Raw genomic sequence first — 14,546 nt, forward strand, 5'->3', positions numbered from 1 at the left:
TCAGTGGTTAGGCGACGAGAAAAATTGCTCCGCGCTGAAGAACTTGCGATCGCACACCATCTCAACTTCTTCATCGTTTTTCACGCTCGCAGGCAACGTAATTTACGACGATATTGTACGGAATATACGGCTGTCACGCTCGCCTGAGGATCCACAGAAAGTCGTTTGGAGAGGTGACCTCGAAGATCTCGCTGAAACCGTTGACCGAATAGTCGAGATATACCCGTCAACGGACGTCGCAGCCGCCTCCGCCAGAGCAGCGACTTCTCTAGAAGCACTGCAAGCACAAGTAACTTTTTTTGTGGGGCTTTAGGGCACAAAACATCTAAGGTCATAAGCTCCCAGTATAGGACCATAGAAAATACTGGGACCGCGAGGGTAAAAATACTGTTGCGAGGTCTAATACAAAAAGGAAGAAAAAACAAATCTAAAACATCAAGACGTTAGAGAAGAGTATCTAAAAGACGTCGACAAGACACCGGAGCCAACAGGTAGAAATCAAATCCCTTGTGTCATATTACTGCTTTTTAAAAAACTTAAAAAACGCGAGTCACAGCTTGCACGTCATCCGATGAAATATCCGGCAATGCGGGCGGACGTAAGTGGCTAAAATAGGGGCAGAGGATCAGGAAATGTCTGACTGTTAATGGCTAGCTACAGAAAGCTGGGTGCAGGGTCGCCTGTCAACAAGTGGCGGTGACTAAGGCCGCAGTGCCCTATTCGCCACCGAGTTGACATTACTTCTTCACGGCGAGACGGCCGGGAGGAAGTCGACCAGGCTGAGGTTTACTATCTCAGCAAGTAGCGGCGCTACAAATACGGTGTTCCGCACGTGCGACGCTGTTCAAGCAGAAACAGGCATTCGCCCGCCGAGTAGGGTGTCTGCTGGTATCACAAAAAAACTTGGAATTGCAGCTCGGCTGTGTCGACCACTCTGTGACAAAGGAAACGCCGTCGGGAGTCAGTGGCGACGGCGACTGATTTGAAACCGGACAATCCTTAACCATTTACACCAGAGCACCCCACCAAGCTACAATTTCTCAATTATACAGATTCTGATGTGTCAGTTTACCGTTCTTCTTGTCTTCCACGGAGGAATACCAATGAAAATTACTTGTCTACTGCGAATGGACGTGCCATCAAGACTTGCAGCTATATGAAGTTACATCTCAACTTAAATCTTTGACGTGAATTCGTACGGAGATTTGTTGTTGCAGACATCTGGATTTCTTATTGTTTTACAGCCTCCTCCCAGATCTTCGCAACGGATACTTCCTTGATTCTGCAACACAGTTGTCTAGTAATGGGCGCTTATGCCATGCCAACCATCAAAGTGACTGCAGGTGATTCACATTACATCGACCTGATTTGGCAGTTCTTTGAAGTCACCTGTACACCGCCCACTCCAGTTCTGGCAGAACACTGAGCGGTACATCACACTCACCACGCTAAGACCGCCAGTTCACGCAGATCTTCGGGGTCTGCATCCAGAAAAACTAAAGACCGCTAAGTAACGTTTCTTTCGTTTTATCAAAAGTGAACTGTAGCCATTCAAATAGCAGCTGGACCTCTCCTCTCCATACTGCCGCTAATAACAGTAATGTGGTGATTATCGTCAGCTTAACAGCAGAACGACAGCTGGTCGTTGTCCTGTGCCACATATTGAAGACTTCGCTATGCACATTCGTGGTAAGACTGTTTTCTGCACGACCGATCTCATCCGTGATTCTTATCATACACCAGTAGCACCGATGATATACCAAAAACTGTTGTCTGCACTCCATTCGAACTTCGCGAATTTGTGCGAGTGGCATTAGGACTTTACAATGTCGCCCAGACTTTCTAGTGCTTCCTGGATGAAGTGACAAGAGACTTAGAGCTCTCTCACGTCTATACTGACGAACTACTTCTAATGTTGTCCAGCGAGGGAGAGCATCTCATACATTTACAGCAACTGTTCACTAGACTACAAGAACATTGGTTAGTGAATGTATCTGGCCGCATGTAACAGGTGTAGGTGAAACCAAGTTACTTGTTGGATGTTGTTACCGGCCATCCGATTCTTCTGTAACAGTTCTAGAGTCGTTCAGAGACAGTCTAGGTTCAATAACGCGTAACTACCCAGAAAATGAAAATTTGTAGTAAGTTTCTATGGGACCAACCTGCCGAAGTCATCGGTCCCTAGGCTTACACACTATTTAATCTAACTTAAGCTAATTCACGCTAAGGACAACACACACCCATGCCCGAGGGAGGACTCAAACCTTCGACGGGGGGAGCCTCGCGAACCATGGCAAGGCGCCCAAGACCTCGCGGCTACCCCGCGCGACCATTCAGTGCGGGAGGTGGAGACAGACAGTAACGCAAAGTCCTTTTGAACACATTTTCTGAAAACTGCCTTGAGCAGTTAGCTAGGCAGCTCACAAGCAATGGAAATACGTTACACCTTTTAGCTACCTTATTGACAATGTTAGTACAGAAACGGTGATTAGAGATCATGTCATTGTAGGAACGATGACTACGAAAGTTAATAACTGAGTAAAGAAGGCTAGGAGAGTGTTTCTGCTAGATAGAGCAGATGATCAGTTATTAGCATCTCACTTAGACAGTGTATTGGCAACACTTAGTTTCAGTAAGACGAATGTAGAGGAATTATGGGAAAAGTTTAAGCAGATTGTAAATAGTGGTCTGGAAAGTTATATGCCTAGTAAGTGGATAAAGAATGGGAAAGGCCCATCGTGGTTTAATAACGAAATTCGGAGCATACTGAGGAAGCAGAGGCTTTTGCGCTCTCAGTTCAAAAGGGAACGCACAAATGATGACATGCGAAGGTTAGCAGAGATTCGGGCGTCTGTGAAAAGATCTTTGCGCGAAGCATACAACAACTACCTCCAATTACACCCTAGAAAAAGACCTGGTAGAGATCCCGAGGGAATTCTGGTCCTGTGTAAAGTCGCTAAGCGAGTCTAGGGCTTCCATTCAGTCCCTTGTTGATCATTGTGGTGTGGAAGTTGAAGACAGAAAAATGAAAGCCGAAGTTTTAGATTTCACGTTCCAGAAAACGTTCACACTGGAGAATTATACAAACATACCGTCGTTTGACCACCGGACAGACTGTAGTGTGGACGACACAGTAATAAGCACCGCTGGCATAGAGAAACATAGGGCTTATGGTTCATATGGCTCTGAAAATTATGGGACTTAACATCTATGGTCATCAGTCCCCTAGAACTTAGAACTACTTAAACCTAACTGACCTAAGGACATCACACAACACCCAGTCATCACGAGGCAGAGAAAATCCCTGACCCCGCTGTGAATCGAACCCGGGAACCCGGGCGTGGGAAGCGAGACATAGAGAAACAACTAAAGATCTGAAAGTAAATAAATCACCAGGTGCGGATGGAATACCAGTTAGATTTTACGAAGAGCACTCTACGGCATTAACTCCTTACCTAGCTTGCGTTTATCGTGAATCTCTCGTCCAGCACAAACTTCCAAGCCATCGGAAAAAAAGCGGAGGTGACTCCCGCAAAATTACAGACCAACATCCGTCAGTTCGATTTGCTGCAGAATCCTTGAACATATTCTCAGTTTGAATATAATAGACTTTCTTGAGACTGGAAGCTTATGTGCACGAATCAGCATCGATTTAGAAAGTATCGCTCATGCGAGACTCAACTTGCCCTTTTCTCACATGATATACTGAGAACTATGGATGAAGTGCAACAGGCGGATTCTATACTTCTATATTTTCGAAAAGCATCTGACACCGTGCTCCATTGCAGACTCTTAACGAAGGTATGAGTATATGGAATAAATTCACAGATATGTGAGTGGATCGAAGACTTCTTACGTAATAGGACCCACTTTGTTGTTCTCGACGGCGAATGTTCATTAGAGACAAGGGTATCGTCAGGACTGCCCCAAACGAAGTGTCATAGGACCGCTGTTGTTCTCTACATTATACAGAAATGATTTGTCGGACGGGATAGGCAGCAGTCTGCGGTTGTTTTGCTGATGATGGTGTGGTGTACAGTAAAGTGTCGAAGTTGAGTGATTGTAGGAAGATACAAGACGACTTTGACAAAATTTTCAGTTGGTGCGATAATGGTAGCTAGCCCTAAATGAGGAAAAATGTAAATTAAAGCGGATGAGTAGGAAGATCAAACCTGTAATGTTCGGATACAATATTGCTGGTTCAATACTTGACACAGTCAAGTCATTCAAATATCTTGGCATAATATTGGAGAGCTATATCAGACGGTACGAGCATGTGAGAACTGTGGCAGGGAAGGCGAATGAGCCGGCCGGAGTGGCCGAGCGGTTCTAGGCGCTATAGTCTGGAACAACAGGACCGCTACGGTCGCAGATTCGAATCCTGCCTCGGGCATGGATGTGTGTGATATCCTTAGGTTAGTTAGGTTTAAGTAGTTCTAAGTTCTAGGGGACTGATGACCTCAGCAGTTAAGTCCCATAGTGCTCAGAGCTGACTGCCGAACGATTTTACTGTCGCCAATACACATTGCGCGTAAGGACCACAAAGATAAGATACGAGGCATTAGGGCTCATACGGAGGCATATAGACAACTTTTTCCCTCGCTCTATTTGCGAATAGAACAGGAAAGGAAATGACTAGTAGTGGCAGAAGGTACCCTCCGCCACGCACCGTACGGCGGCTTGCTGAATACAGATGTAGGTGTACTGATTAACCCGCAGACATGTCTCCGGAACGATGGAAGTAAAATTCTGAGGGTACCTTACCAATGCAAAAAGAATCCTGCCACCTCAGGACATAGCGGAAGCTATTTCTCAGTTTCCGCAGTCCTGTATAATACGAGAATTATGCCGTTTCTTGGAATTCAGAAATGTCTAACGATGGTTTGTGCTCAGTCATGCATTGTTGGCAGCACTTCTCAACGAAATGCTAAAAGGTTCATCTAAACCTGGAGACAATGTACAATAGACTGATGAAAAGGAAGCGTACTGCGCCAGAGAGAAAGCTGCTATTGCTGAGACTGCTTGCTAGCTCGTCCTCTTTTTGACGTCCCTTTGGCATGGCCGACGCATTATCAACTTCAGTTGGAGCTGTATTACGACAGTATGTGCACCATGACTGGCAACTTCTAGCTGTCTTCAGCAAAAAAATTATCTCCTTCACAAGCAAATTGGTCAATGTGTGACCGAGTGCAATATGTGGCATATGCCCCAATCAGAAAGTTCAGACATGTCCTTTAAGGCAAACATTTTATTCTTCTCACAGCCTATAAACCATTTCTGTTCACTTTCCGTCGGAAGCCAGACAAGGCATCACCTCGCCAATTGCGGCATTTGGACTTAGCCGTGCAATTTACTACAGATGTCCAACATGTTGATGATGAGCAGAACGGACCAGCAGATATTCGGTTCCGCAATGATGCCTTCATGTTTCAAAGCGTGCCTTCAATTCGCTGCTTCCTCTCCGGGACTGGCAAGTGCTATGAAGTCAAGTTCCATCGCGGTCAGGTGTCCCAGGAGTCTTCCGCGGTGGCATGCTACAGTAAATCTTCTCGATTTACAAGACATTTCGAACAAAAGACTCGAGCTTTCGATAGCTGTGTTCGCTATCCTCATCAGGAGTTGAAATCACTGACTTCCGGCATAGGCACGGTGTTCTACTTGTATAGATGTAATGACATCGTCTGGAATCTCCTGGCCGGCCGGAGTGGCCATGCGGTTCTAGGCGCTACTGTCTGGAAGCGAGCGACCGCTACTGTCGCAGGTTCGAATCCTGCCTCGGGCATAGATGTGTGTGATGTCCTTAGGTTAGTTAGTTTCAATTAGTTCTAAGTTCTAGGCGACTGATGACCTCAGAAGTTAAGTCGCGTAGTTCTCGGATCCATTTGAATTTTGATCCTCCCAGAGAGGGCCAGTGGCTGATGTTCGGAAGGCAACTGAGGTCGTTATCCCTAAGTGCAGTCAGACATTAATTACTTCCCTCCATCTCCAACGTTATCGACATTAGTACATTAACTTTTACAATGAAAAAGAATTTTGTTTTAACACTTCTATGTTTTAGTATGACGAAAGATAGTTTATGTATGTGATTTATTTTTTAATGAACTAACCATTCTCCTTATTTCTAACAATTTTTTTTTATAGAATGATGAAGCACTTAGTAGTACACGGTGAGTGCTACCTCTAACCCCTCTTCAGCAAAGAAAAGTAACTATCCAAACTGAGGACAGACACTTGTTACAAAATACGCTTCCCCTGCACTACCCCATCCCTAGCGACTCTTGCTTCACCCATACTCTACACCTCAATTTAAAAGCAGCCGAATTAAAATGCGTGCGCTACTGTTTCTGTCTGTAAATTACTACATTGCTGGACTCTTACTTCTAAACTGGAAGAAACTGGAAGACCTTAGGCTCCCAGAGCTTTATTTCATAATAATACTAACACTGTGAAGGCGCTGCAGCAGTTTAGTAACCATTACGTAGTTACTGTTGTGTCGTCCTGTCAGTTAAACGGATTATTCGTTGCCAAATGAATAATAAAACAATTTGTGGTCCATTGCGGGAACTAGCTACAGCTCAGAGGAGACATTTAGATGAGATAATAAAGCATATGTGATAGATCAGATAATAAAGCATATGTGATGTATATGTCTAAGTTTTACTGTCATAGATGCATGGCACAAAGCGAAATGTGCACTGTGTGAGAGGAAGATGTTCGTACATTCGTCTCATGAGCTTGCCCAACCAAATTGTGTTACGCGTTAATGCTCGCGTGTGAAAAATAAAAAGATAAGGACTGGTAATATAGTAATCAGTATTACAGTCTTAAGAAAGAGTGGTAATAATAATAATCATTAAAAAAATTAGTTTCGTAACCGTAACGCAATCGAGTTCTCTACCGGCTCCGCCCGTCGCGGAACCGAGTGACGTCATTCGGCGCGACCGCCCGCCGCCACGTTTCAAACTGCCGCACTCGTGCCCCTGCAAAGCGCCAAGCCTACGTCTTTCTTTTCGCTCAGCACCCTGGTAAGTGTGCACCCTTGGTCTCTGTTGAAACTGTTGCTGTTTATTCTAATTGCGGTCCCTTCTTTGATAACAGAATCCCAATATGGTGGTATCTGAGCCAAAACCTTCGTTTTTTCAAATTCTAAGAGTTTCTATGCCCGTTTTCAACGCAATGTTCGGCTGCAGCCGTCTTCGTCAAGTTCCATTTATTTCATTTGTCGCGAATGCTCTACATAACGCCCGGCAACAGTGCGAATAGTTCGACTTATGTAAATACTATCACATTCACAGGAGACACCATATTGTCACGCTTGCAGCTCTGGCGCATCTGAATACCAATCACAAACATAGCGCTATACTGCAACTTATTAACGCCGTAAGTTTCCTCTCCTCATAGCTCCTCTCGTCTAGGAGTGAGGGATACTGTACGACTTATGAAAATTCCTTTATTTGGCCAAACATCGAGAAAGATTGCAAGGCATCTGTCAGAAAGTGCAATTGCATTTCAGCGCAACAAAGTAACTTCGGTTATTACAGTTCTACTCTGTACTTTCATTTCACCGAGTCAACACTTTGAACATGTCGACATTGACGTCACCGGACCTTTGCCACTGTCATAAGGGTACAAATACTGCCTGACAGAGTTTGACCTTTTCTCTCTTTTGCTTAGAATCTATTCTGTGACAGATGCAACAGCCGTAACTTTAGATACGAATTTTAGCCACGACGTTCTTTCGTGAGTGGATCCCACGCTTGTTCCTCTCTGTATCACTACCAATCAGGGCAAACAGTTCGAGTCGTATCTGTTTAAACTACTCTCATCATTGGTCAGCGTGAACCACGCCGCAGCTAATGGTGGCTCAAAGAGCATCGCTCTGACTACCTCCCTGTTGTCGTACTAGGCCTCTTGATATCTTTCAAAGAAGATCTCAATGCTAGAACTGCTGAACTAGTATATGGACAAATTCTTCGACTACCGGAACAGTTCTTTACTTACACATGAAACAGTATTGTTGAATCCTCGGTTTTGCGCAAAATCTATGGTCGCAGATCTGCAAACTCAGTCCTGCCATTTCAAAAGAACATTCTACTCAGCGACCATTCGTTTTTTGCGGTGTGAAGTGCTGCAAACAGATTTTCATCCGACAGGATTCCATTCGAAAACCTCTCCAACCGCCATACCGTCGTCCAACACGGTATTGGCACCTACGACAAAAATTGTATGTTCACATCAATGACTCATCCTTCACAATATCCATCGACAGAGAAGCCAGCCTTTAACGCAGCTGAGACTTAACACCGGTCCAGAGATGGCATCTAACACAGAGACGCTAACAACCAACGTCAAATTCCAACTCGTTTTGTGCGCCCAAATACAGTAGACACTGGTGGGACAGTGGCGGGGAGTGACGTGAACACTCCTACATTTGATGCTCGCAGAGTAAACTCAGATTCTTCGCGCTACTTCTGAGCTACAAGCAAGTGATAAATACAGATGCTGTGTTCAAAAGTGTGTGAAATCTTATGGGATTTAACTTCTAAGGTCATCAGTCCCTAAGCTTACACACTACTTAACCTAAATTATCCTCCGGAGAAACACACGGAACCATGCCCGAGGGAGGACTCGAACCTCCGCCGAGACCAGCCGCACAGTCCATGACTGCAGCGCCCAAGACCGCTCGGCTAATCCCGCACGGCATACAGATGCTCCTTACAGACTTACGATAACGCATTGTAATTAACTGCTTATATTGCGCTGAACAAATAAATTGTATTTACCTAGGCTTGCGCACTACCTAATTTAACTTAAACTAACTTACGCTAAGGACAACACACACACACACACACACACACACACACACACACACACACACACACACACACACGCCCGAGGGAGGACTCGAACATCCAACGGGGGGAGCCGCGCGAACAGGGACAAGACGCGCCAGCGTAAAAGCAATCTTCTTCAGCGTCCTACATGTCCCGTAGAGTGTAGAAAAAATTATGGAAACAACAGCTGGGTCAGAGGCGCAGAGGCATTCATTTTTCCCGCGCTACATCCACGAATGGAAGACGAGCAGGCTTCAATGTGTGATTCAGTGAAAAATATCGTCTCCCACCCAGTTTCCAGTGATTCACAGAATGTGCCTGAAAGTGTAGCTGTATATATTACATAGAAAATAAAAGAGCACGAAATTGTGGTTTTTCAAAAACAATTAAATGTTTTGACACCAAAGGACGAGGGAAACCTGATTTAAGTAAGACAAGAATTTAGTTCACTAAGCAAATACATTTCACAAGCAGTTTATTTTTACGTGCATGTTCAAACTTATGTACTTCTCTGAAATTATCTATTCGTTCTTGTTTTCTTTTGCAGTACAGTATTAGTTCAGTTTTCGTGACTTTATTCAGCTTTTTAATTAATCACTTTTTTGTGTTTCTATTGTGAACGTAATAATGTTAACTTACTACTTAAATAAAGATAACCATAAGAAATAATTCGGTTTCGTATTTAATTAAATCAACGTTGGATAGTATGCAGTATCTGTTATGTGCCATGATGCAATGCGAATAGCAGTATCGTGTGTGGATAATTCGGGGAAAGAATAACAAGATTATATTTCGCTTCACCAAAGTATTTGTGTTAGAATAAGCTGTGTCCAGGCAGACACAGTGCCGTTTTTAATGGAGGGACCGTAAATGCATCGACGATAGCTCCCACCCGCCAACGTGCCGAGTGTCACCTTAGACTGTGCGAATTAGAATATGCGGTATGTAGGATTACAGTGCCTATTAGAGTTACTTCTTTCCTTCACTATTTTGATTTACGTAAGTATAATGTAATTACTAAGACACATCGATATTCAAATCAAGAACCACACTACCTATCGGTTCTAGGTGCTCAGTCAGGAACCGAGCGACTGCTGCGGTCGCAGGTTCGAATCCTGCCTCGGGCATGGATGTGTGTGATGTCCTTAGGTTAGTTAGGTTTAAGTAGTTCTAAGTTCTAGGGGACTTATGACCATAGATGTTGAGTCCCATAGTGCTCAGAGCCATTTGAACCATTTTTGAACCACACTACCAAAACAGCTGATTACTGTTATTGACAGTTTGGCCGTTGTTCTTATTTCCGTACAATATTTTGTTGCCAACGGATAATTTAGTGACGTTTTTGTACAAAAGTATAATATTTGTATACTACAGCACAAAAAGTTTTCTGCATCACACGTAATTCCTGTCGACACATTGATGTTAACATAAAACTTTTGAAATCACAGGAGATATGCGTTTTCCCACAGGTGATTATTATCAGAATTAATCCATAATGAGAATTTCACTCTGCAGCGGAGTGTGCGCTGATATGAAACTTCCTGGCAGATTAAAACTGTGTGCCGGACCGACACTCGAACTCGGGACCTCTGCCTTTCGCGGGCAACGAAACGAGGTACTGGCAGAATTTAAGCTACGAGGACGGGTCGTGAGTCCTGCTTGGTTAGTTCAGATGGTAGAGCACTTGCCCGTGAAAGGCAAAGATCCCGAGTTCGAGTCTCGGTCCGGCACACAGTTTACCTCTAATTAATCTATTTATACTCGAAAATAAAAATTAGAGACACATACATACAAATAAACATTCAGAGATAAACATAGGGTACAGAGCGGGAAGACCGCTCCACACGCAACGATCTGTCCGCGCACACCACAACCACGCAAACCAGTAGCATCGGGTGGACCGGAAATTTTCTCACATGCGAGTTAGTTGTTCAGTCTAGTATTTCTCGTCTTTGTGTGCACACTGAATTCTAAAAGGACTGGTACACTACAGTCTTGAACTATGCAGGGTGCCGGCCGCGGTGGTCTCGCGGTTCTAGGCGCGCAGTCCGGAACCGCGCGACTGCTACGGTCGCAGGTTAGAATCCTGCCTCGGGCATAGATGTGTGTACTGTCCTTAGGTTAGTTAGGTTTAAGTAGTTCTAAGCTCTAGGGGACTGATGACCACAGCTGTTAAGTCCCATAGTGCTCAGAGCCATTTGAACCATTTGAGCCTATGCAGGGTGACCCACTATTATATACTTACTTTTATTTAACTATTATTCCTCCACAAACGATGTTACATGGTTGTTTTTAATTCTGTTAAGTATTAAGTATTAAGGTCCTTGCCATTTCATACTTCCACGAATGCACCAGCATTAGTAGCACTCTGTTGCAGTCGAGTGCAAAGTGCGGTACCCGCTTGCACTCTTCCCCAATGACTGCTTCTAAAGTGTCTGAGTCACGCGGTGTTCTGGAATGCATTTTCTCTTTCGAATTTCCCAGAGAAAAAACACCAATGGGGTCGAAGCTGACTTCGCGGTGGCCACTCAACATATCCGCGACGTCCAATAACGCGGCCTGGAAAAGCACTGTCAAGCCATTCTCGCGAAAGCAACTCAGAATGGGGAGGTGTACCGTCGTGCATAAAGCGCACATTGTCCACACCGTTCCGGGGTAAAACAATGGGATGAACAAAACTTTGCAGTACATACACATACCTCTGCACATTTAATGATCCACGAAGAACGTAAGGACCGTTGAGGGTATCATCATGAATACCACACTACACAGTCAAGAAGGACTAGACTACAATTTTTAAATCGTAACTCTAGGACTGGCAGCTGTGGAGATTTATGAACCCATCCACATGGAACATGGCTTCATCTAACCAGGAAATGTTACTCAAGATATCTGGTTCTTCTTCCATCCATTGCATCTACATATACATCTGCAAGGATACTCTGCAAATCATACGTAAGTTCCTGGTAGAGAGTTCATCAAACCACTTTCACAATAATTCTCTATTATTCCAATCTCGAAGAGCACGCGTAAAAAACGAACACCTATATCTTCTTGTGCAGGCTCTGATTTCCCCTATTTTATTACGATGATCGTTTCTCCCTATGTACTTCGGCGTCAACAAAATATTTTTGCATTCAGAGGAGAAAGTTGGTAATTGCGTGAGAAGATTCCGCTGCAACGAAAAACTATTTTGTTTCAGCGGTGTCCACCTCAAATCCTGTATGAAGTCAGTGACTTACTCTCCTCCATTTTTCGATAATACAAAATGTGCTGCCCTCCTTTGAACTTTCTCGATGTATTCCATTAATCCTCCCTGGTAAGGGTCCCTAACGGGGAAGCAGTATTCCAAAACAAGACGGACAGGCATAGAGCAGGCAGTCTCAGTAGATCTAGTGCATCTTCTAAGTGTTCTGCCAATAAAACGCAATCTTTGGTTCGCCTTCTCTACAACATTTTCTATGAGTTCTTTCCAACTCAAGTTGTTCGTAATTGTAATTACTAGGTATTTAGTTGAATTTACGGTCGTTAGATTCGACTGACTTATCGTGAAACCGAAGTTTAACAGATTCCTTTCGGCACTCATGTGGATGACCTCACACTTTTCGCTATTTAGGGTCAATTGCCAATTTTTGCACCATACTGATACCTTTCCTAAATCGTTTTGCAATTTTGTTTTGATCTTCTGATAACTTTACTAGTCGATAAACGACAGTATCATCTGCAAAGAACCTAAGACGGCTGCTCAGATTGTCTCATAAACCATTTATATAGAAAATAAACAGCAAAGGGCCTACAACACTACCTTCAGAAACCACAGAAATCACATCTGTTTCACTCGTAGACTTTCCGTGAATTACTACGAACTGTGACCTCTCTGACAGAGACTCACGAATCCAGTCACATAACTGAGATGATACTCCTTAAGCACGCAATTTCACTACAAGCCGTTTGTGTGGTGCAGTGTAAAAAGCCTTCTGGAAATCCAGAAATACGGAATCAATTTGAAATCCCTTGCTAACAGCACTCAGCACTTGGTGTGAGTAAAGATCTGTTGCTGTGTGTTAATAGACCGTTCTCTTCGACTTAATTCAAAATTTTCGAACACAATATATGTTCCAAAATCCTGCTGCATATCGCCGTTAATGATATGAGGCTTTAATTTAGTGGATTACTCCTAATACCTTTGTTGAATAATGGTGTGACTGTGAGACCTTAACTTTTCCCGGCGAATTGAATGTTCAAATAACTTACGGGTTTGCTGCCGGGTGACGTCGTCGACCACCGCCGATATTTCGACAGGAGCACACCCTGCCATTCTCAAGGTTGGAATGTGCATTATCGTTTTTATTGAAGTGTCGAAATCATAGTGTGGTTCCAACGTTTGCTAAGGTTGTGCATCATATTAATTCTCCTGGCCCAATCGCATCAAGCAACGTGCTGGTTTAGCTCTTGTCCGTGAAAGGATTCACTACACCCGCCGTCAATTGGATTTTGTTTCCAAGGAATTATTTCAGCTTCATTTAATGATGACGTCTAATGTTCCTGAATTTTCTTGGGATTGGGTGGACGGTGCCTCTTGGTCGCAGTCTGACTGGGAACTTCAATCTGTATCTGCTCGTCATTCGGCGAAGTTTGAACGTTTCCTTGGGTCAGTGTCTAATAATAATTTTAATTCTTGACGTTCTGTGATCAATCTCACGGAGAAATCGTTTGACGACGCAGCTTTGTCTGTGCTGGGGAAAGGTTTGAACTTCGCACCGACGCCTAAGAGTGTGACAGTCGTTGATTTTATTAGTTCTATTGAACACGCTGTTTATAAACTACCTTCCGGGGCTGCGGAAGAGGTTAGGAGGGAAGCTTGTCATGTGTTGACTGAGGCCCGTCCACCCAAGTGTAACATTACAGCAGCTGAGGCGGCTGCTTTACGCTCACTTAGAATGGATCCTGATATTGTTATTTTACCTGCGGACAAGGGAAATGCCACGGTTTTGTTGAACAAGCACAATTACATTCAAAAGATGCAGTGTCTACTTTCTGATTCGGCGTATCGCAAAATTGGTGCTGACCCTACTAAGAGTGTTGAGAGAAAGACTAATAATCTCCTGAAGAAAAGTTCTTTGTCACAGGAGACCATTAAGAGTCTTAATTCTTACTGTGCTGTACCACCTAGATTATATGGCCTTCCTAAGGTCCATAAAGAAGCTGTCCCGTTGAGGCCTATTGTTTCTAATATTGGTGCTCCTACATATCGTGCAGCTAAACATCTTGCTAGTTTGTTGAGCCCACTAGTAGGTAGGTGTGAACACCACATTAAGAACTCTGCAGATTTCTTACGTCGTTTGCAGGGATTGCGTGTGAAAGACTCTGATATTTTAGTCAGTTTTGATGTGGTTTCTCTTTTCACTCGCGTTTCTCTCTCTGATTCATTGCAGCTAATTGAGGTTAAGTTTGGTGTCGAGTTAACAAATTTGTTTCGACATGTGCTGACTTCCACTTACTTTTTATTCAATGGTCAGTACTACGAACAGACTGATGGAGTTGCAATGGGAAGCCCGTTGTCACCTATTGTGGCTAATTTGTTCATGGAGGACTTTGAGGAACGTGCATTGGAGTCAGCAGTCTTGAAACCTGGGTGCTTTTTCAGATATGTAGATGATACTTTCGTTGTTTGGCCTCATGGTAGTGAGAATTTAAACCGGTTCTTGGAAC

This window comes from Schistocerca gregaria, chromosome 1 (assembly GCF_023897955.1).
Source record: "Schistocerca gregaria isolate iqSchGreg1 chromosome 1, iqSchGreg1.2, whole genome shotgun sequence".
NCBI classification, from domain to species: Eukaryota; Metazoa; Arthropoda; class Insecta; order Orthoptera; family Acrididae; genus Schistocerca; species Schistocerca gregaria.